Genomic DNA, 24,340 nt, shown 5'->3' with positions numbered 1-24,340 from the left:
GGGAACAGACATTGAGAAGCAGAGAGTGTCAACAACAGGCACTCCTGCTGCTAAATAGCGCAGCGGAGTGTGATTACAAAAAATTGGTGAGTGAGGACAGTGGTGCCCCCTTCAATCGGTGCCCAGAGCACATGCCTTTGATATGCCTATGCATTCAATCATAGCCCATTTGTTCTTTTGTGATTGGATTTAAAATACCAGTTTCAGATTGAAATTGATCACTTACAAATTTTCAATGAAGCTCTTCCATCTTGTGATTACCGAACCTCAAAGACCCCTACATGACCAAATTCATTAATCCTTTCTCTATTTGAATAATGTGAGATACAAATAGCTTATTTATTCCAGTTTCTTCAGTCACCTTGTTCTCCATGAATTGACCCTCAGCATCATCTCAATGAGCCCAATATTTATTATATTTGTCCATGGTTATCATACATTTATGTTTTTAATACTTATTTATAGACTCAAAGCAATTAAAACAACTAATACCATCTTTTCCAACATTCATATAATTTACATAGTCTACATCTATTTCCCCCCTCCCCCAAACATATAATTATACAAATACTGGTGGGGTTCACAGCCCCCACCAAAACCTAAAAACTTAGCTAACTAAATAATCAAAGGCAAGGAATAAAAAAGAAAGAGCTAAAAACAAAACTAAAAAAAAACTAAAAAAAGTGCATGTGGTCTGTGACATATTCCATTTCCTTAACTCCACTCCTTTCCCTGCAGGGAGAGCTTTTTATTTTTTTAAATACAGTGTCCATATTTCAAAGGGAAAGGGAACTAATCATTCTGTGTGCCCATGTATTTCAAATATGGTTGCCACAACTTAACATAATCTAAGGAGGAAATGTGACACATTTCAAGTCATTTTTTTCAAGGGAATCCAATTCTGCATTTCCATATTCCATCATGTGGTATTTAACTGGGAGTCAGACTTCCATGTAACCGCTAGACACTTCCAGGCTAAGGTGGCCTTCACGAACTGAATTTGATATTTGGACAGTCTAAAATTCATGTCCCTAATATTTCTCAGAAGGTACAACTCCAGATCTTGTGGAAAATCCACCTTTGTATTTTTTTTCCCGCAATATATTCCCCAGGTCTTCCTAGAAGGATCTCAACTTTGTTAAGCCAGGTGGAGTTGACAAAGGATCCAATCTCCACACCACACCTAAAACATTTCCAAAATTTCCAGCTTTGATTTATGTAATTTTTGTGGTATGAGGTACAGCTGGTGCAAAAATGTTATACTGCACCAACCTGTACCTGGTATTAACGACCCCAGTTACACCATCCGGACACAGGTCTTGACACCACTCTTCATTGATTGCTGTGCCCAAATCCATCTCCCATCTCTCCCTCGAGATGTGTAAGCCCAGCTTTGGAATATGTAATACATTTGAGAAATAAATTTATACACATTCCAGTCAAATTAGAATCACCACATTACTACATTTAGGTAAGGACCAGGATGGTCCTAATTTTTCCCTTAGGAATGATCTCATTTGTAGATAGCAGAAGAATGTTCTGTTTGACAAACCACTTTCATTCCTCATCTGCTTGAGTGACATGAGCTGACCTCGATACACTTGATCCCTTTCTGGCACCAGATGTCCAGGACCCCACACACACATAATCTTTCTGCTACTCTTGACAGGAAAGAAATACAGGAGTATTGGCGGCAGCATCACAATCCACAATGGATGATCAGCCATGATCAAAATGAATGGCGGTGTAGGCTTGAAGGCCCAAATGGCCGACTCCTACACCTATTTTCTATGTTTCTAAGTAATTTCTTCCCAAGGGCCACAAGATTGCTGAATGAATGAACTGCTCATACATACCTTCAGTGAATGTACTATTTATTAAGCAATACTGGATCTTCTATTAGGGAACGAAACATGACAGGTGACAAAAGTATGTGTTGGGGAACATTTTGTGTCTATTAATCATAATGTAATTAGTTTTAAGTTAGGTATGGAGAATAATAGGTCTGAGCCTTGGGTTGAGATTCTAAATTGGTGAAAGGCCAATTTTGAGGAAATGAGAAAGGATCTGGAATGCATGGATTGGGACAAATTGTTTTCAGGCAAGGATGTGGAAGTTGAGTGGAAGATCTTTAAAGGAGAAATTTTGAGAGTAGAGTTTTTATGTTCCTCCTAGGATTAAAGATAAGGTTAGCAGTCAAAGGGAATCTAGGTTTACGAGGGATATTGGGGATCTGGTTGGGAAGAGAGGTGAATAACAGGTATAGGCAACATGGAGAAAATGAGGTATTTGAGGAGTATAAAAAGAATCCAGAAAAATCTCAAGAAAGAAAATAGGAAGGCTAAACAAAGATGAGGTTGCTATGGCAGTGTCTTAAAAAAGGAAAATCCTAAGAATTTCTACATGTATATTAAGTTCAAAAAGATAGCAAAGGACAAAATTGTGCCCTTTGAAGATCAGAGTGGTTGTATTAATATGGAGCTAAAAAAGATGGGAGGGATCTTAATTTTATTTTTCCTCCCTTCAGTATTCAATCAGGAAATGGGCACAGAGTAGTGTGAAGTAAGGAAAACAAGCAGGGAGGTTATGGAACCTATACAGATTAAAGAGGAGGGCCTGACAAGATATTCCCATGGACCTTGAAGGAAGCTGGAGTAGAAATTGCAGGGGCTCTGACAGAAATATACAAAATATCCTTAGTCACAGGTATGGTGTCAGAGGAATGGAGGGTAGCTCACATTGTTTAGTTGCTTTAAAAAAGGCTCCAAAAGTAACCCTGGAAATTACAGGCCATTGAGTCTGACATCAGTAGTAGGTAAATTATTGGAAAGTGTTCCAAGCGATTGGATATACAATTATATGGCTAGCCAGAAACTGCTTAAGAATAGTCAGCATAGCTTCGTGCATGGTGGCTGTGTCTAACCAATCTTGTAGAGGTTTTCAAGAAGGTTACAAGGAAAGTTGATGATAGAAAGACTATGGATATTTTCTACATGGGCTTCAGTAAGGCCTTTGACAAGGTCTCACATGGGAGGCTATTCAGGAAGGTTCAGGCATGAGGTATTCATGGTGAAGTAGTGAACTGGATTTGACAATGCTGGACAGCAGAAGCCAGATTATTGATGGATGATTACTTCTCAGACTGGAGGCTTGTGGCTGGTGGTGTGCCTCAGGGATTGGTGGGTCCATTGTTGTTTGTCATCAATATCAGTGATCTGGATGATAATGTGGTAAAGTGGATCAGCAAATTTGGAGATGACATGAAGATTGGAGGTGATGTGGACAGTGAGGAAGGTTTTTAAAAGCTTGTAAAGGGATCTAGACCAGCTGGAAAACAGCAGATGGAATTTAATGCAAACAAGTGTGAGATGATGCAATTTGGAAGGACAAACCAAAAAAAGGACCTCACGGTAACTGGTAGGGCACTGAGGAATGCAGATACACAATTCCGCGAAAGTGGCATCACAGATGGATAGGGTTGTAAAAAGATCTTTTGGCATATTGGCCTTCATAAATCAAATTATTGAGTACAGGAGTTGGGATGTTATGGTAAAGTTGTATAAGACATTGGTGAGACCAAATTTGGAGTATTGTGTGCAGTTTTGGTCACCTAACAACAGGAAAGATATCAATAAGATAAAGAGTGCAGAGAAGATTTACTAAGATGTTGCCTGGACTTCAGGAACTGAGTTACAGGGAAAGGTTAAATAGGTTATGATTTTATTCCCTGGAGTGTAGAATGAGGGGAGATTTGATAGAGGTATTTAAAATCATGGAGGGGAGATAGACAGAATAAATATACTTAGGCTTTTTCCATTGAGGCAAGGTGAGGTATAAACCAGAAGACATGGGTTAAGAGCAAAAGGGGAAAGTTCTGAGGGATCAGGAAGGGGAACATCTTCACAGAGATTGGTGGGAGTGTACAATGAGCTGCCAGCTGAGGTGGTAAATGCAGGTTCAATGTTAGCATTAATGAAGAATTTAGGCAGGCACATGTATGGGAGGGTTATGCAGGGCTCTGGACTAGTTGCAGGTCAGTGGGACTAGGCAAAAAAATGCTTTGGCACAGACTAGACTAGTTTCTGTTCTGTAATATTCTCTGGTTCTAAACAATGTTTATTTATAAGTATACATGTATGTGTGTATGTGTGTATAATGTCTCGATCTATGTTTTCACTTTCTGCACCAAGGGACTTGAGAACACTGTTTTATCAAGTTGTGCTTGTACAATCAGATACTTATAAATGTGAACTTGAAACTAAAAGCAAGCTCTGTGTTCATAGTAAATGACACAATCTTGTTCCACTTCTCCAAAATAATGGGGATTAGAGTTTATCAAGAGTGAGGAGCATGAATTAATACCAATCAAGAGAAAGTATTGGAGAAAGTAATAGGATTAAAAGCCAACAAATCCCCCTAGACCTTGATCAATACCTCCATTACTTTTTAAAAATATTTTCACTGAGTTTAACATACAAATCCTACATGCCAAATGATCCAATAGAACGAACAGGTTGTATCATGTCTTCTTTGGCTTGGCTTCGCGGACGAAGATTTATGGAGGGGGTAAAAAGTCCACGTCAGCTGCAGGCTCGTTTGTGGCTGACCAGTCCGATGCGGGACAGGCAGACACGATTGCAGCGGTTGCAAGGGAAAATTGGTTGGTTGGGGTTGGGTGTTGGGTTTTTCCTCCTTTGCCTTTTGTCAGTGAGGTGGGCTCTGCGGTCTTTTTCAAAGGAGGCTGCTGCCCGCCAAACTGTGAGGCGCCAAGATGCACGGTTTGAGGCGTTATCAGCCCACTGGCGGTGGTCAATGTGGCAGGCACCAAGAGATTTCTTTAGGCAGTCCTTGTACCTTTTCTTTGGTGCACCTCTGTCACGGTGGCCAGTGGAGAGCTCGCCATATAATACGATCTTGGGAAGGCGATGGTCCTCCATTCTGGAGACGTGACCCATCCAGCGCAGCTGGATCTTCAGCAGCGTGGACTCGATGCTGTCGACCTCTGCCATCTCGAGTACCTCGACGTTAGGGGTGTGAGCGCTCCAATGGATGTTGAGGATGGAGCGGAGACAACGCTGGTGGAAGTGTTCTAGGAGCCGTAGATGGTGCCGGTAGAGGACCCATGATTCGGAGCCGAACAGGAGTGTGGGTATGACAACGGCTCTGTATACGCTTATCTTTGTGAGGTTTTTCAGTTGGTTGTTTTTCCAGACTCTTTTGTGTAGTCTTCCAAAGGCGCTATTTGCCTTGGCGAGTCTGTTGTCTATCTCATTGTCGATCCTTGCATCTGATGAAATGGTGCAGCCGAGATAGGTAAACTGGTTGACCGTTTTGAGTTTTGTGTGCCCGATGGAGATGTGGGGGGGCTGGTAGTCATGGTGGGGAGCTGGCTGATGGAGGACCTCAGTTTTCTTCAGGCTGACTTCCAGGCCAAACATTTTGGCAGTTTCCGCAAAGCAGGACGTCAAGCGCTGAAGAGCTGGCTCTGAATGGGCAACTAAAGCGGCATCATCTGCAAAGAGTAGTTCACGGACAAGTTTCTCTTGTGTCTTGGTGTGAGCTTGCAGGCGCCTCAGATTGAAGAGACTGCCATCCGTGCGGTACCGGATGTAAACAGCGTCTTCATTGTTGGGGTCTTTCATGGCTTGGTTCAGCATCATGCTGAAGAAGATTGAAAAGAGGGTTGGTGCGAGAACACAGCCTTGCTTCACGCCATTGTTAATGGAGAAGGGTTCAGAGAGCTCATTGCTGTATCTGACCCGACTTTGTTGGTTTTCGTGCAGTTGGATAATCATGTTGAGGAACTTTGGGGGACATCCGATGCGCTCTAGTATTTGCCAAAGCCCTTTCCTGCAATATTGTATCATGTACATATCAGAAATTAAACAATGTAAATCAAAAACCTATCCATAATTGTTTATTTAACATTTCTTAAAGACATCAAATTCTATCAATATGGTAATTAACAGTTTATCCCCTTCTCATTATATGTCCCAATATAGTTCTGGATAGAAAATAGATAAGACTAAATTAAACAAACCCTTTACATAGGCAAAGGGTGCATTCTATCCTAATTAATGATATGATCCATGACAACCATATTTAAACCCATGTTTAACTAATCTAAAGAAAAAAAATTAAAAAAAATCTTATGATAAATCTAACCCCTCATTCATGATCAATAGTTCCAATAGCTCTAAAAGGTGTTCCAGAGATGGTGATGATCGTTCAAATTCCCAAGTACAGGAAAGGCCCTGACGAACTGCTGATACCAAGTATAAAACTTCCAGATGAAAGAGACAAAATTGAGAAATATAACTATGGATGGCATTTGTCAGGAAAACACTGGGATTCACAATTAAAAGAATAAGGCACAATGAAATTGTAAACTATACTGGCAATATTCTTTATAAAAGGGAAATGATGTTTGACAAATTTGAGAGATTTTAGGGAATGTTAATGGCCGGATAGATAAAGGAGAATTAATTGATCTTTCTGAATTCACCAAAGATAATTGATTGTTGCACAATATAAGTTATCAAGAGGTTGGTGTAATATGTGTGTGGCTAGATATTTGACAAAATGAGTGGTGGACTAGCCTCGCCAAACGAACACAGCTCAGCGCGGACATTGGCGACTTCAGGGGTTTCTACGAGGCTCTAAAGGCTGTGTACGGCCCCTCACCCCAAGTCCAAAGCCCGCTGCGCAGCTCAGACGGCAAAGTCCTCCTCAGCGACAAGATCTCCATCCTCAACCGATGGTCAGAACACTTCCAATCTCTTTTCAGTACCAACCGCTCAGTCCAAGATTCCGCCCTGCTCCAGCTCCCTCAACAGCCCCTAAGGCTAGAGCTGGATGAGGTTCCCACCCTGGATGAGACATATAAGGCAATCGAACAACTGAAAAGTGGCAAAGCAGCAGGTATGGATGGAATCCCCCCAGAAGTCTGGAAGGCTGGCGGCAAAACTCTGCATGCCAAACTGCATGAGTTTTTCAAGCTTTGTTGGGACCAAGGTAAACTGCCTCAGGATCTTCGTGATGCCACCATCATCACCCTGTACAAAAACAAAGGCGAGAAATCAGACTGCTCAAACTACAGGGGAATCACGTTGCTCTCCATTGCAGGCAAAATCTTCGCTAGGATTCTACTAAATAGAATAATACCTAGTGTCGCTGAGAATATTCTCCCAGAATCACAGTGCGGCTTTCGCGCAAACAGAGGAACCACTGACATGGTCTTTGCCCTCAGACAGCTCCAAGAAAAGTGCAGAGAACAAAACAAAGGACTCTACATCACCTTTGTTGACCTCACCAAAGCCTTCGACACCGTGAGCAGGAAAGGGCTTTGGCAAATACTAGAGCGCATCGGATGTCCCCCAAAGTTCCTCAACATGATTATCCAACTGCACGAAAACCAACAAGGTCGGGTCAGATACAGCAATGAGCTCTCTGAACCCTTCTCCATTAACAATGGCGTGAAGCAAGGCTGTGTTCTCGCACCAACCCTCTTTTCAATCTTCTTCAGCATGATGCTGAACCAAGCCATGAAAGACCCCAACAATGAAGACGCTGTTTACATCCGGTACCGCACGGATGGCAGTCTCTTCAATCTGAGGCGCCTGCAAGCTCACACCAAGACACAAGAGAAACTTGTCCGTGAACTACTCTTTGCAGATGATGCCGCTTTAGTTGCCCATTCAGAGCCAGCTCTTCAGCGCTTGACGTCCTGCTTTGCGGAAACTGCCAAAATGTTTGGCCTGGAAGTCAGCCTGAAGAAAACTGAGGTCCTCCATCAGCCAGCTCCCCACCATGACTACCAGCCCCCCCACATCTCCATCGGGCACACAAAACTCAAAACGGTCAACCAGTTTACCTATCTCGGCTGCACCATTTCATCAGATGCAAGGATCGACAATGAGATAGACAACAGACTCGCCAAGGCAAATAGCGCCTTTGGAAGACTACACAAAAGAGTCTGGAAAAACAACCAACTGAAAAACCTCACAAAGATAAGCGTATACAGAGCCGTTGTCATACCCACACTCCTGTTCGGCTCCGAATCATGGGTCCTCTACCGGCACCACCTACGGCTCCTAGAACACTTCCACCAGCGTTGTCTCCGCTCCATCCTCAACATCCATTGGAGCGCTCACACCCCTAACGTCGAGGTACTCGAGATGGCAGAGGTCGACAGCATCGAGTCCATGCTGCTGAAGATCCAGCTGCGCTGGATGGGTCACGTCTCCAGAATGGAGGACCATCGCCTTCCCAAGATCGTATTATATGGCGAGCTCTCCACTGGCCACCGTGACAGAGGTGCACCAAAGAAAAGGTACAAGGACTGCCTAAAGAAATCTCTTGGTGCCTGCCACATTGACCACCGCCAGTGGGCTGATAACGCCTCAAACCGTGCATCTTGGCGCCTCACAGTTTGGCGGGCAGCAGCCTCCTTTGAAGAAGACCGCAGAGCCCACCTCACTGACAAAAGGCAAAGGAGGAAAAACCCAACACCCAACCCCAACCAACCAATTTTCCCTTGCAACCGCTGCAATCGTGTCTGCCTGTCCCGCATCGGACTGGTCAGCCACAAACGAGCCTGCAGCTGACGTGGACTTTTTACCCCCTCCATAAATCTTCGTCCGCGAAGCCAAGCCAAAGAAGAGATATTTGACAGGATTAGTAATGGACCTCAGGAACTTGTAATCTCTTTGACCTACAAGGTCAAGTTTGCTGATGTTACAAAGTGAGATGGGAAAGGGAGTAGTTGTTACTTGAACATTTTCGAAAAAAGCTAATTGGCATGAGATTGACAAATTGAAGATATTTGTGCGAAAATAGGAGGTATAGGGAAGGAGAAACAAATAACTTTATGGGGTCAAAATCAAGTAATTGTCAACGCTCAGTGGGACTTTTGTACAGTGGACCAGGTTGATATGTACCTACTGAGGGTAAATGTTCTGTTGAACTTCTTTGAAATAAATTATTCGTCCACAAGTAAGGGAATTTTGCTGAGATTGTATAGAGTTTTGGTGAGACCACATCTGGAGTACGGTGGGGTTGCTGTCTCCAGATACAAGGTACGATTACCTTTTGAGAGAGTACAAATGTACTTGATTCCTGACACAAAAGCACTCTCATAAAAAAAAACTGAATTTTGAAGAATGGGACAACCTCATTGAAAATGCAGGATTCTAAAAAGGAATGATAGGCTTGTTGTCCAATACAAAGATAGTCTAGAACTTGTGGGCTCAGATGCAACTTAAGCAAATTTAAAAATGCAAGGGAGAGGAAGGTACTCAAAGTTATGTGGATAAAGGCTGATATTTGTTTTATTTTGTTTCTGTGGGAGGACTGAGGGATTTGGACATAGAAAATGGAAACAGTTATCTTACTGAAGAACAAAGATTGATAGTTTTGTATTGTGATTTTTTGGAAAGAAATTAAGTTTTTACATTACTGCAATTGGAATTTTCATAAAACCTTACACCAAGCACAGATCCTTCAGCACACAATGTTATGTCAACCTATACAATCCTATTCAACAAACTAAACCTCCCCACCTGACACACATAACCCTATATTTTTCTTACTTCCATGTGTCTGTCCAAGAGTCTTTTAATCTCCCTATTGAACCAGCCTCCACCACTACCCCACCCCCCAGCAATGCATTCAAGGCACCCACTATTGTGTAAAAAAAAACTTATTCCTGACATCTCCCCTAAACTTTCCTCCCCTCACCTTATGCAGATGTCTTCTGGTGTTTGCTAGTCTCACTCCATGGAAAAGGTGCTGAGTGTAAACCAGAGCTCTGCCTCTTATAACTTTGTAGAACACTATTACATCACCCCTCAACCTTCTCCACTCCAATGAGAAAAGCTCCAGCTCTGTCAATTTTATAGGAGATGTTCACCAATCCAGGCAACATCCTAATAAATCTCTGCGCCATCTCCATAGCTTTCACATCCATTTTGTAAAAAGGCAAACAGAAATGAGCACAATATTCCAAGTGTGGTCTCAGAGTTTTCTCAAACTACATTACCTGACCACTCTTGAACTCAATCTCCCAACTAATGAGGGCCAGCATATCATAAGCCTTCTTAACTACCCTATCATTCTGCACAGCAACCTTGAAAGATCTATGAATTTGGACTCCAAGACTCATCTGTTCTACTGGTCTGTTAAGAATCCTACCATTAACCATGTACTCAGCCTTCAAGTTTGACCCTTCAAAATGCATCATCTCACACTTGTCTGGAATGAACACCATCTGCCACATTTCCACCCAACTTGCATCCTATCTATAGCTAGTTGTGAGCTATGACAACCTTCTAACTACTCACAACACCTCCACCTTGATGTCATCTGCAAACCTATCACTTCATCAAGGCAAATTATAAAAATCCTGAAGAGCAGGGATCCCTGAACAGTTAATGGCAGAACTCCACTGATTTCTAGGCAAACTACTTTCCACCTACTACTGCCCTCTGCTTTCTACATGCCAGTTCAAATCTCCACACCCAAGGTTTCATGGACCCCAGACTTCAGGACTTCCTGAGCAAATCTATCAAATGCCTTACTAAAATCCACATACACCTCCCTAAATTCATCAATTTTATTTGTCACTTCCTCAAAAAGTCAATTAGGCTCATGAGGCACAACCTGCCCTTCTAAATGTTCATAAATCCTGTCCATTCAAAATGGTCCTTAGCTACAGAAGAGATGCCAGAGAATTGGAGAGTAGCTCATGTTGTCCCACTGTTTAAGAAAGGCTTCAAGAGTAAACTAGGTAACTATAGGTCAGGGAGTCAGTAATAGGCAAATTATTAGAAGGAGCTCAGAGATAGGATAAATATGTATTTGGATAGCTATGCCTGATTAAGGACAGTCAGCATGGCTTGGTGTGTGTAGGTCGTGTTTAACAAATTTTGTAGAGCTTTTTGAAGAAATTACTAAGGAGGTAGCTGAAGCAAAGGGTGTGGATGTTGTCTACATGGTCTTCAGTAAGAGCCCACATGGGAGGTTAGTTCAGAAGGTTAAGATGCTAGGTACACAGAGTGGTGGTAAATTGGATTCAAAATTTTCTGTGTAGGAGAAAACTGAGAGTGGTAGTAGATGGTTTCTTCTCCGACTGGAAGCCTGTGACTAGTGGTGTGCCTCAGGGATCTGCATTAGAACCATTGTTGCCTATAGCATTGATCTGGATGATAAAAAATGTAAATTGGATCAGCAATTTTGCTGATGACACAAAAATTGGAGGCATAGTGGGCTGTGAGGATGATTTTCAAAGCTTGCAGGGGGATCTGGATCAGTAAATGGCTGATGGAGTTTAATGCAGACAAGTATGAGGTATTGCATTTTGGAAGGGCAAACCATGGAAGGATGCAGACTCTAAATGGTAGGGCAATGACGAGTGTGGCGGATCAAAGAGACCTGGGAATACAGGAACATTGTTCCCTGAATTATGGGGTTGCAGATGGATAAAGTTATGAAGAAAGCTTTTGGCATCTTGGCCTTTATAAATCAAAGTATTGAGTACAAGAATTGTAATGTTATATTGAAGTTACACAAGACATTGGTGAGGCCAAATTTGGAATATTGAGTGCAGTTTTGGTCACCTAACTACTGGAAGGATATCAATAAGATTGAAATTGTGCAGAGAAGGTTTACTGGAATGTTGCTGTGTCTTCAGAAGTTGAGTTATAGGAAAAGATTAAATGGCTTAGGACTTCATTCCTGAGAACAAAGAATAAAAGGTTTACAAAATTATGAGGGGTATAGACATAGTAAATGCATGTAGGCTCTTTCTACAGATTAGGAGAGATAACTATGAGAGGACATGGCTTTCGGGTGAAAGGAGGAAAGGTTTAGGGTGAAAGGGGAACTTCACTCAGTAAATGGTGGGAGTGTGGAATGAGCTGCCATCTGATGTGGTGGGTGTGGACTATCTTGAGTTCTAAGAATAGACTGGATAGATTCATGGATAGGAGAGGTTTGGAGAGTTATGGAATGAGAGCTGATTATTGGGACTAGCTGAACAATGGCCAGCATAGACTAGAAGGGCCAAATGGCCTGTTTCTGTGCTAGTGTTCTATGGTTCTAAGAATCCTCCCTAATAGTTTTCCCACCACTGATACACAACTTACTGGTCTTGAACTCTGAAGATTCTCCCTATTACTTTTTATTAAAAAAATTAAAAAAAAACAAGGGGACCACTTTTGCAATTCTCCAATCTTCCAGAATCTCTCCCATGGCCAGTGAGGATGCAAAGATCATTTTCAACATACCAACAATCTTTTCTCTAATTTCCTATAGTAACCTGGGGTACATCTCCTCTGGTACTGGAACTTATCGGTACTAATATTTTTAAGAAGATCCAATATTTCATCTTTCTTAACTTCAACATGCTCCAGCACACAAACTGGTTCCACACTGACTGCTCATTGACCAAAATCCTTCTCTCTGGTGAATATTGAAGCAGAGTATCAATTTAGGACTTCTACCTCCAGCCACATTGCCTCTTATCCTTGAGCAGCTCAACCTTCACTCTCATCATCCTTCTGTTCTTCAAGTATGCACAGAACACCTTGTTCTTTTCCTTAATCCTACTGTTACATTTTATATTACATATAAATATGCCTTTAAAAGAGATAGATGGTGGGGAGGGGATAGGGATTAGTTTAGATCGCTTCACAGATACTTACATTTCACATCTCATTTAAAATGCAAGAGCTTTGCTGAAGTTAGACATGCAGGCACCAGTGGCTTTGCAAAAGACAATGGAACTGCTTTGGAAAGAATTTCAAAAGCAGGTACAGATGGAGAAGTTCGGGTTCAAGTGCTGATAAAGATCTTTCAAGGACTGGGTTAGCCCTGCAACAAGTTCTGGTTTTTACAAACAGAGAGAGAAGACCAAACAGGATTTTTTTGGGCAGGGGAGACCAAGTTCTGCAGTAGCTTTTGGAGGCTGCAACATGGCAAGCTGGCAGGCTTGTAAAAACCCCATTTTGAAAATGGGTTGTGAGTTCTGAGTTCAGCCTGTTGAAAACCCTTCTAGCCCTGGCTAGAAGGTTTCTCCTGAAATAGAGGAAATAAGAGGAACTCTGTGGTGACCTGAAAGAGGTTATCATTTGGAAAACCCATGATGGGGCAAGTTTCTTCAGCAAGACACTGAAGTGGCTGATTGGAGGAAATCAGTTTGTGTGCGTGTCCAACAACCATTGACCTTTAAGCACCAAAGACTGGTGAAAATTTATAAATATTAAATTCTGTGCACAGTACAAGAATTGCCTAATACGGATGAACATGAACATGAACATGAACATATACACATTAAATACACATGCACTTAGAATTAGAAGGGGGTTAATTAATAGTAATAAGTTAAAGTTTGATCCTGTTTTTAATGTTTAAAGAAAATTAAAAGCAACTTTTGTTTAAAGTAACCATTTGTCTTGGTGAATTTCTATTGTTGCTAGGTTTGGGGTCCTCTGGAATCATTACATTACCTACTAAGTCCATTGTGCACCACCTTCTTTCTCTTCTAGGTCATATACTTTATCAAAACAGTTGTGGATGAGTGTGTCCCCAACAAATCATTCAGGGTTTTCCACAACCAGAAACCCAGGATGAACAGTGAAAGGGAACCTGAGTGCCAGATCAGCAGCATTTAAGTCCAGAGATCCTGATCAGTATAGCAGGAGCAGATATGACCTGCAAAAAGCTATCTCCCTGGTGAAGTGGAGATTCCGGATGAAAATGGAAATGAGGGACACCCGAAATGAGGGAAGTGCCTTTATGCCATAACCTGTTATAAAATCAAATCCTGTAAAGTAGCAGACAGCAAAGCTTCTCTCCCAGAGAAACTCAATGTGTTCTACACTCAATCAAATGACAATAACAGCAAAAATAAAAACACGCCTCCACACCCCCATGTCCCCTGATGATCCCTTCATGTCCATAACAGGATGATGTGCTGTCTTCAGAAGAGTGAATCTGAGGAGAACATCCAGCCTGGATGGAGTACCTGGCTAAGTGTTAAAGATCTATGCTAACCAACTTAGCAAGTTATTCAATGATATCTTCAATATCTCACTCTAGCAGGGTGTGGGACCCATCTGTTTCAAACAGGCATCAATCATACTGGTGCCCAAGAGGAGTGCAGCAACCTGCCTTAATGACTGTTGATCAGTCGCATTTACATAAACAGCGATGAAGTGTTTTCAGAGGCTGGTGATGAAGCAGATCAGCTCCTGTCTGAGCAGTGAAATGGATAAATTCCTGTTTGCCTATTGAAGAAACAGGTCTATGGCAGCTGCCATCTCACTGGCTCTACACAAAGCCCTGGAACACCTGGACTGCAAAGATTCATATGTCAGGATGCTCTTTATCGACTACAGTTTGCCATTTAACACAGTCATGCCCTCAAAACTTATCAGAAAACTCCAACCTCTGGGAGTTAACACCCACTGTGTAATTGGATCGTGGATTTCCTCACCTCCAGACCACAATCAGTGAGGATTGGTAAGAACATCCCTCCACCATCTCCATCAGTACTGGAGCACTATAGGGCTGTGTTCTTATCCCTATGCTCTCCTCACTTTATACCTACAACTGTGTAGCCTGGTCACCAAAACTAAGGAGTGGATTGTTGACTTCAGGAAAGGAAAGCCAGAGGTATATAGTACAATGATGGAGAAGGTGAGCAAATTTAGGTTCTTGGGAGTCACCATCTTAGAGGATCTTTCCTGGACACAATACACCAATGGCAAAGTGAAGAAAGCATGTTGGCACCTCTACTTCCTCAGGAGTTTGTGGAGGTTTGGTATGACACCAGAAATCCTGGCAAATTTTTACAGACTGTTCTCGCTGCTGCCATCAGGGAAGAGGTATAGGTGCCACAAAACTTGCTCCACCATGTTCAGGAACAGCAGCTACCCCTCCACCATTAGACACCTCAACAACAAACTCAATCAGGGACTCATTTAAGGAATCTTACTTGTGCACTTTTTTCTTCTATTCTCTCTGTATTGCACAATTTGTTTACAATATCTGTTTATAGTTCTTTTAATTGTTTACATTCATATTTTTGCACTACCAATTAGTGGTAATTCTGCAGTGCCCACAGGAAAAAGGAATCTCAGGATTGTATGCGATGTGAAGTATGTACTCTGACAAGAAATCTGAAATCCTTTCTCAAGTTCTTTCCTGGTTACCATACAATTCTCATGAACCCTCCATCTTTTGCTTCCTAAACCTCAATGCATGCTTCCTTCTTTCTTTTAACTATCTTTTCCCAGTCTCAGTGGGACAAACCTATCCAGAACTCCACACAAGCAGTCCCTAAACATACTCCACATTAATTTTTGTGTTCCCCGCACTGCAGAGAACATCTGTTCCCAATTTATTCTCCCCATTTCCTGGCTAATCTCATACCCTCCCCAATTAAACACTACCATTTGTCTACTTCTATCCTTGTCCATCCCCCCTCCCTCAGACAGTTGGGGTCACCTTCACCAAATTGCTTCCCCAAAGAGGTCTGATTAGGCTCATTACCCTGTATTAGATCCAGTACAGCCTCTCCTCCAACACAGGAGGATTTTTTTCAAACTATTTACTTCCTGAAAAATCATTGGGGATTATGAGAGACAACTTCAAGCTGAATACAAATACAACTTCAGATTTACTGCATCACATAGGAAATTGGACAAACATCAACTTATTGTATTTACCATGCATAATGATGCTAACACTACATTAGTTCAACTGACCCAAAAATGTTTTGCCGCCGATTTCCTTGGTTCTTGATCCTCCAAAATATTCCATACGGAATTTAAATTGGAGGTAGGGCAGGGTGTGCTAAAGGAGGAGATTTTTGAAGAACGATCTTAAATTTAATTGGGTCTGGTTGTGTGGGTACAGTAGGGTGAAAATTATTCCAAGCTTTAATTTTGCAGGGGGAGAATTAATTGCTATACATATCAGTCTTGGAAGATGGCATGAAAAATTGGGTTGCATGCCCTCGTCTGCTCCTAGCAGGCTTAAGTTTGGTGTAGGATTGGTAGTCTGCACTCTTCTTGGGCACCAGTATGATTGATGCCTGTTTGAAACAGATGGGTCCCACACCCTGCTAGAGTGAGATATTGAAGATATCAGCGAATATCTTGCTAAGTTGGTTAGCACAGATCTTTAACACTCAGCCAGGTACTCCATCCAGCCTGATTCTCCTCGGATTCACTCTCCTGAAGGCAAGTTAGCATTTTGTAAAGACAGGTCAGGTGGTGTGCTTCACATCTGTCTTGGAGAGAGCTCCACTTTGATGAATCCAAGAGATTTGTAACTTTTGCTTCTCTTCCATATGTATTTGTGACAAATCGTGCTGCCTGTCTCTGGACTCATTCGATGGTAGTAGTGTTTTACTTTGTGCATGGGCCCCATGGAGCTACTGCTCATTCCAAATGTGGTCTGATGATGGAGAGGTACAACTTCTCCATGACAGAAGTTGAACAATGATAGAAGTTGCATCTCAGAAAATTTAGGATTCCTGTTGCCTTCACCGTTGTATGATGTGTCTGATCTGGATCTTAATGCCAAGGTATTTGGTCTGGTTTCATCAAGGGTGTCACCTAGGATTTTGTATTATGCTTTGCCTGGTTATCTCTTCCTGGTGAGATGCATGGTTTTGCATTTGGAACAATTGAACTGTATGCCCCATTTTTCTGATCATTCTACCATACTATCAAGATCTTTTTGGAGAGTATCCTTGTCATCAGCTGATTTAATTGGAACATTTACTAAATGGACGTCCATGTATAGTCTAGTGATGCTTGTGACTTTTCCATGAATGTCGTTGATGTGCAGTAAAAAACAAATGTGGGCCTAACACTGTTCCCTGGGGTACACCTCTTAACACTGGATGCCATTCAGAGATGTTTTCCATTCATGCACAACCACTGGAGAAGTTTCATCAAGAAACTGGAAATTCATCTTTTAGTGTTGGAGCAAATATCATAGTAGCAGAGTTTCTTAAATATTGGTTCTCAACCTTTTTCTTTCCACTCACATACCATTTTAAGTAACCCCTTAAGTTCTGTGATTAGTAAAGGATTTCTTAAGTGGGCATGTGAGTGGGAAGGGAAGGTTGAGAATCACTGTTCTAGATCCAATTGTTACCGAAATATTTTGTTTGAGAAAAATTGTCATTGGCCCATTTCTTTTGGAGTTATGAAACCATGTACATAACAAGTCAATTATGTACAATTAAAACAGTGATTTTCAAACATTTTCTTTCCACCCACAATCCCTTACTAATCTCAGAGCACCTATGGCATAGGGAATACTTAAAGTGGTATGTGAGTGGAAGGAAAAAGGTCAAGAACAAATGCTTTGGAAAAGTCTAGCACCACTAAATCAAAGTTTTTCGGCCAGGTCATTTGTTGCCAGGATAAACTGGGGCTCGCATGATCTATGTTTTCTAAATGCATGCTGATTACAGCAAGAATATTGCAACTGCTAAGATGCCTCATCAGGTTTTAGTTTGTACTCAGCATCAGATGCCTCTCCTATCAGTGACCAACAGTCATCAGTCAGCATTCATGGATTCCAGTTACCATTATACTGCTTTTCCATGTTTGTAATGTCCTGGTGAAACATTTCACCATGTTTGTCACTGACTGCACCAACATCAGCATGGAGGAAGTCCTAGTGCAAAAGCAAAAAAAAAAAATTAATTGACACATTGCTCTTCATGGTTTGCATGACGTACAATATGACAGGAGATCTCAAAAATAGCTTATGTCTAAAAACAGTACATGATAAGAATATTTTAAAGGCAATTTTCATGAATAGCAGCCCAAATCTGACAAAATACATGCAAAGCTGTTCAGGAAGCAAAATATTTTGTTGTCCAATGTAATCAACTTGTCCACAAACTGTATCAGGAATCTTTCTTGGACACACCTGACAAATTCTGCCCCATCTATCCCTCTTGCAGCAAGGAGGTGCTGGTCACAAAACAACAATCACTGTGTTGTTTCTGCTCCTTTCCAAATCTGTTGACTTATCAGCTCCTCCATGAAGGCTATTTTGGGGCCTATTGACTACTTCCAATACAATGGTCACTCATTTTCTGTTACTGTCTACTGAATTGATGTGGGTGGGTCAATCACTCCACAATATCCTCCCTTTTTGCAGCTGTGATACTATCCCAGTTTAGTAATACTGTACTACACTCCCTCTCCCTCCCAATTTGTTTAGCCACCAATTCTCACTCTTTTACAACATCTAAACCCCAATACCTCCATCAGCAAATCCTGTCCTTGTGTCAGCCAAGTCTCTGTGAAGGCCACAACATTGTAATTCCATGTACTGATCCATGCTTTGATTTCATCTCCTTTATTCCAAATTCTCCTTGCATTGAAATACACACATTTCAAACCCTCCAAATGAGTACATTTCTGCTCCTTTCACTGGCTGTCCTGGATAAACTCTCTCTACATATTGCATCAATCTTTCAAAATTCTGCACTATTCTCTCCCCCTGGCAATCTCATTTAAGCACTCCCCAACATCTCTAGCAAAGCAACCCAAGATATTTGTCCCCCTCTGATTCAGGTGCAATCTATCTTTTTAGTACACATCATATCTTCACCAGAAGAGATCCCAATGATTCGCTACTCTTCTGCCACACCTCCCTATTCTTGCCACGCCTCCCTATTCTTGCCACGCCTCCCTATTCTTGCCACGCCTCCCCATTCTTGCCACGCCTCCCCATTCTTGCCACGCCTCCCCATTCTTGCCACGCCTCCCCATTCTTGCCACGCCTCCCCATTCTTGCCACGCCTCCTCATTCTTGCCACGCCTCCCCATTCTTGCCACGCCTCCCCATTCTTGCCACGCCTCCCCATTCTTGCCACGCCTCCCCATTCTTGCCACGCCTCCCCATTCTTGCCACGCCTCCCTATTCTTGCCAGGCCTCCCTATTCTTCCCACGCCTCCCTATTCTTGCCAGGCCTCCCTATTCTTGCCAGGCCTCTCTATTCTTGCCACGCCTCCCTATTCTTGCCACGCCTCCCTATTCTTGCCACGCCTCCCTATTCTTGCCACGCCTCCCTATTCTTGCCATCATTGGCAAAGGCAGAAATCTAAAGATTTCCAACCTCAAGGACCTGATTTTTAGCTTCTTTCCTAACTCTCTCCAATCACTCTTCAGGACCTCATCTCTTTTCCTATCTATGTCATTGGTATCAACATGGACCACAACATCTGGCTGCTTACCATCCCACTTGAGAAAGCTGTGGACTTGATTTGAGACATCCCTGACTCTGGCACTTGAGAGGCAACATATGATTCAGGAGTCTCCATCTTCAGGAGTCCCAATCATTACAGTGATCCTCCTCCACCTTCCCTCCACACCCCCCCCCACCCCCGCACCACCTTCTCTTCCAAGCTGAAGATCCAAGCTCAGTCCCAGGGACTTGACCAGTACAACTTGTTCCTGGTAGATCATTCAGTGGGAACAAAGATGGCTTTTAACATCATATGCATTTTCCCCATGTAAACTGGCATATTGTGCACTTCAGATACATTAATAATTCAATAATTTTGATGTGTATATGACAATAATTGAGGACCCATATAGATTGTCACAGGCAGAACAATAAAGAGTGCACATTACTGGAGGAAAGCTTCCAACTTTGGATGTGGAAGAGTATTACTGCAGATTGCAACATTTTTCCCCAATTTGGAAAGGAAAGTAGCCATGTAAATTTCAGCTACTGGGGAAATAGCATGGTACACCTAACACTTTCACACACCAGGCATATGTAGAACATGAATACTGATTTGAAGTCAATATTGCGGCACTGGACCTTAATAACACAAATCAAGTTCATTTCCTATAGAGGCAACATTTAACAGCAGGAAGACCTAACCACTCCTCTTACTTAACATCTTTTTCATTTTACTACCTCTTGGTTAGCATACCACAAACATGAAGCCACTTCCACTGTACTTTCCATTGCTTGTTGCAGCCACAATATACTCCTTTTTAAGATGTGCAGGCTGGCTTTTTAAGCAGTGCGAACGAGTGCTAATTGATCATGAAATTGAACCCCATGGTAATGCAATAAGGCAATCAACAGTACAATAGAGGGAGCTGGAAGCTGAATTATGATAACAACCAGGTAGACCCACATCCACACAAGGCTTGCCCAGGTTGAGCAGAGTGTGAGCTACTGCATATCACAATTCCTTCTTCCATTTCTTGGTGCTATCTTAGTTAGCCCCCAAAGACTCAATTACTTGAATTTGTTGGTAAGTTCAATCATTTCAGTTGTTTATTCTGCCTAGGGTACAATATTCAGAATTAGATAACTTCATATTTTCATGTTATTTCACCAATGAAGATGACAAAAACTACTATAATTATCTGTAAATGATGCCCATTTTTTTTTACACACTGATATAGGGAAGTACAGAAAACATTATATTGTAGACCATTATTACAGATGCCCATCCTATCACGGCAACAAAAAGGATTGTTCTGTTTTAGTGATAGGCGTATAATGTAACAGGGGAGATATTTCTGTGGAATAAAGTATGCCAATTAGCAACTTGTATACCCTGCAAAAATGCTGTTTTTAACATAATGAGTAGTCATGACTGGTTACAGTAGTAACTCAAAGTGACTCAGACAGGCTGCACCTGGAGCATCAACAGTGCACCACTCCAAGAGCCAGAATTCGGCGAAAACATCCTGACTCAAGCACTATTCAAAAATGATTCCTTACAGTCTTTTTGCTCCTTCAACACCTTCTAAGAATATAGCCACCAGTTGGCGCCTCCTCACCATCTTTTTTTTCCAGCACCCCTTTTCGGCAGCCTTTCCCACTGTTCAAGCTCTCCAATCATTTCCCAGTCCTGATGTACTCCAAGAGGGAAGGCATATTACTCAGCCATGAGTGGAACCACCTGACCTGTGCCAAAGCTAAATAAATCAAAATAAAATACTTGAGCACCTCCGCACCATACACTGTAGGTTGCTGCAATTTGTAAAACTTCTGAGAAAAAATATACAAATTGTAATTGAAAATTATATCCTGGTACCTTCTAAATACTCTCCAATCTGAAGGAAGTTGATGATCTCTTCATATTATACTAGCTTATGAGAGAAGGAGGAGGGAGAATTAGTGGTAGGTAGCTATGGTTTGGTCATTCCTATTGCTGAACACATGCCCAGAAAGACATTTCAGATTAGCAAACTGTAACTAATAAAATGCTAAAGGGTTCAGTGATGGATGATCCACCAATCAAAATCTATATTGATGATTTAAGTAAAGAAGTCCTATGTGTTGGAGACAAATTGATACAAAGTTGGCTGGAAGAATGAATTCTGATGATAGAGCTTGGAAAGGGACACAGCTGGTTGAAGCAAAAGAGTAAATCATGGCAGGTGGAGCATTCCATGAGGAAAGGGCAAACCGGCAATCCACTTGGGAAAGAATTACATAGAGCGAGGCATCCAAACAAAAGAGTACAGAAGGTTTTGGGATGCTTCTTACTCAGTGAACAGAAAGTTAACTTGCAGATACGGCTTGCTTGGTAAAGAGACACACTGTCCTGGCATTATGTCAGTCTTGTTCGGTGCAGTGAAAACAACCAGCTGGGTCTTATAGCAATATTGTGGGATTTCTGTGTAAAAATCTCTCTGTCGGGGTGATTTGTGTTGGAGGGGGTGGGAGTGGAACATTCGGCTTCAGACTGTTCAAACTGAGGACAAAACTAACAGACCAGCTTATTCATAGCACAAGGTGACTCAAGCCACCTGGGGACAGCTGAGACTGGGGCAGTGGGATCATTTGGGGGCTGAACTTTTAGCACAATGCCACTCCCTAACACTAATCTCCTTTCCCTTAATATCTGAAGGTCTGTCAGAGACTGTCTGGAATACATTCAGCAACTGAACGTTCACACCCTCTTTCTGTAGTGTTCCAGATTCAGTACCCTTTCATACATACTTTTAAAAAATCTTAATCATGAATAATCAAGCCCTATTTTGAAAGACCAATAGCCACCCTGCATCTGTCCTGTCAAAACTATGAATTATGTACTTCTGAATTAAATTGTCGCTCATTCTCCTCCCAGCAACACATCTGTGCTTTATCCTCCTAACGAAACAATGAGTCTAGTAGAGGATGTGTCATTATTTGACCACCAGCTCATTTCATTTCCACTCCAGCCATTTCATCTACAGCTCATTTCAGACTTCTGTATTTATGGGGGCATGCACAGACATCCAAGATGGCCTAAACCCCAAGTGCCTGCCGGTCAAGTATTTCCGAGTGAACTAATCGCTGTCAGCCAGATTGATTCCGCCTTTTACCTTTGCTGCATAATTGCAGGCTGCTGGGAGAGAGTGGGATAGCACTCTTATTAATATTAAAATGATTTTTCTGTTGTCCTACTTGCGGGGTTTGTCCAAGTTTTAAATGCTTACTTGTAAATACACAAAAACAAATACGGTAACCATACACATCCTTACCCGAGTTGGACCTGGATTGCCCTTTTACACAGATAGCGTTCTATAGCTGACACTGCACCTGTTGCCAGAAAAAAGTTGGGACTGGAATGATCCCACTGTTCTGTGCCAGAGCTTTGTAGACAGCAGGCGTAGCATAAAAAAAGCTGCAAATATCCTAGAATGAAGCAGCTGTGTAAAAGTCTCTCCTGTTTCCTCTCACATACGTCTTTGTCACATATCTACACCAGGGGGTACTTCACAGTGACAAATGACCTGCAGCACCTCTTTCACATGTCACAGGTACCCAACAGAAATCTCAGTGACCATGATGATGGAGAGAATGTGAACATTCTGTTCCAATAGCACCCAAAGTCAGAAATAAAGCCCTTGAGCGGTGAGGGAGCAGCACTAAATGCCATGGGATCACGTGTTTTATCTGAAACTTGAAAACGTAACACTGATCGTGTGTGTTTATTAGGGCTAAGTCCTGCCCAACTCACAGTGGAAGCATCAATGCTTGCGGACAGGAGCAGTTCAAGAAGGCAACTCCTGAAGAGCAATTAAGGATGAGTAATAAATGCTGGCCTCGTTAATGATGTCCAGATTCCTCAAATAAATACAGGGTAGTGACTAAGAAGAAACTTTAAAATCAAGCAACAATAATCAATTGGCCACCCCATGCCAAACATTTTCAAAAAACCATATTATACTGTTTTCCACAAAGTATTTCTCATGGACCACAGAGTAGCTGACATTTCTTACCCTGAAATGTTGTTATTTTACTCAGTTTCCCCAATTGCAGGATATAGACATAAATATTCTGCACATATCAAACTTGCTCAAACTAGCAGCAGCACCAGTGGATGTTTGGGAAAGTATCCTTCGCAAATAATTCTGTGCATATAGAAAAATGTTCTGGCATATGTATCATACTCCAGATGTCACACATGTGGATTTCTGCCACCCTTTACAAAATATCTATGGTGTCATTGCTCATGATGAATCATGGTTGGTTTGTTTTACAACAAGTAGAGTATTATGCCATTTGAGGCCTAACACAGTGTCACAGATTTACAGTGACTGAGTAATCCATTTTATTAAATGCTTTTCTTGGATTTCCAATGGAGATCATATTTCATAACGTCTGTTTTTGATTCTATTGAAACCATATACTGTATATATTGATGGATCCAAGCCAAGAATTTCAAGCTGCAGTAATTGGACAAGGTGGTTTTCTAAGATTGGTAGGGGCTTGTGGATTGATGAAATGCAGGGAAAACAGATTAAAGTCCAGCTGAGTTATTTTTATTTCCAAAATTGAGAACACAAAATGCTAGAAATATGTTGAAACCCATGAAGCATCTGTGGAGGACGGAACAGTATTAATAGCACACCACTCAGCCCACCCTCTGTTCTCTCTGCTGCCATCAGGAAAGAGGTGCAGCTGCCACAAGACTCACGCGACCAGGCTCAGGAACAGCTGCTACCCCTCCACCATCAGACTGCTCAACAAGAAACTCAATCAGTGACTCATTTAAGGAGTCTTACGCTTTCAATTTATTGATTTTGTTTCCTCTCTGATTTGAACAGTTTGCTAACATTTCTTAATTTGTTTACATGTCTTTTTGAGTACAGTTTTTTGCATTACCAATAAATAGTAATTCTGCCTTGCCCACAAGATAAAGGATCTCAGGATTGTATGTCATGTCATGTATGTATGACAATAAATCTGAACTTTGAACTTTGATAATGTAAATTAAGATCAAACCATGAAGCATTTTCAGCAGTTTCTGTTTTAATATGTGATTTCCATCATCTCCAATAC

The 24,340-nt window shown here is 41.8% G+C and overlaps 2 long non-coding RNA genes across 8 annotated transcripts in view; one reads left to right on the top strand and one right to left on the bottom strand.

Annotated features, from left to right (window-relative positions):
• Positions 1-1,662, bottom strand: part of LOC138760654 (uncharacterized) — a 65,948-nt gene extending 64,286 nt beyond the window's left edge. For 2 of the 3 annotated variants that reach the window (XR_011355784.1, XR_011355786.1), the window contains exon 1: positions 1,553-1,651. This is a non-coding gene — a long non-coding RNA (uncharacterized lncRNA). Of the gene's footprint in view, positions 1-1,552 lie in introns of all 3 variants that reach the window. The other variant, XR_011355785.1, reaches the window with a different exon arrangement.
• LOC138760653 (uncharacterized) overlaps positions 1-24,340 on the top strand; it is a 111,287-nt gene that overhangs the window by 7,425 nt on the left and 79,522 nt on the right. The gene's annotated exons all lie outside the window — the stretch shown is intronic.

Source organism: Narcine bancroftii, chromosome 4 (genome assembly GCF_036971445.1).
Source record: "Narcine bancroftii isolate sNarBan1 chromosome 4, sNarBan1.hap1, whole genome shotgun sequence".
In the NCBI taxonomy this organism is placed as follows: domain Eukaryota; kingdom Metazoa; phylum Chordata; class Chondrichthyes; order Torpediniformes; family Narcinidae; genus Narcine; species Narcine bancroftii.
Note: the sequence above shows the minus strand (reverse complement) of the source record. Positions and strands in the feature narration are given on the sequence as shown.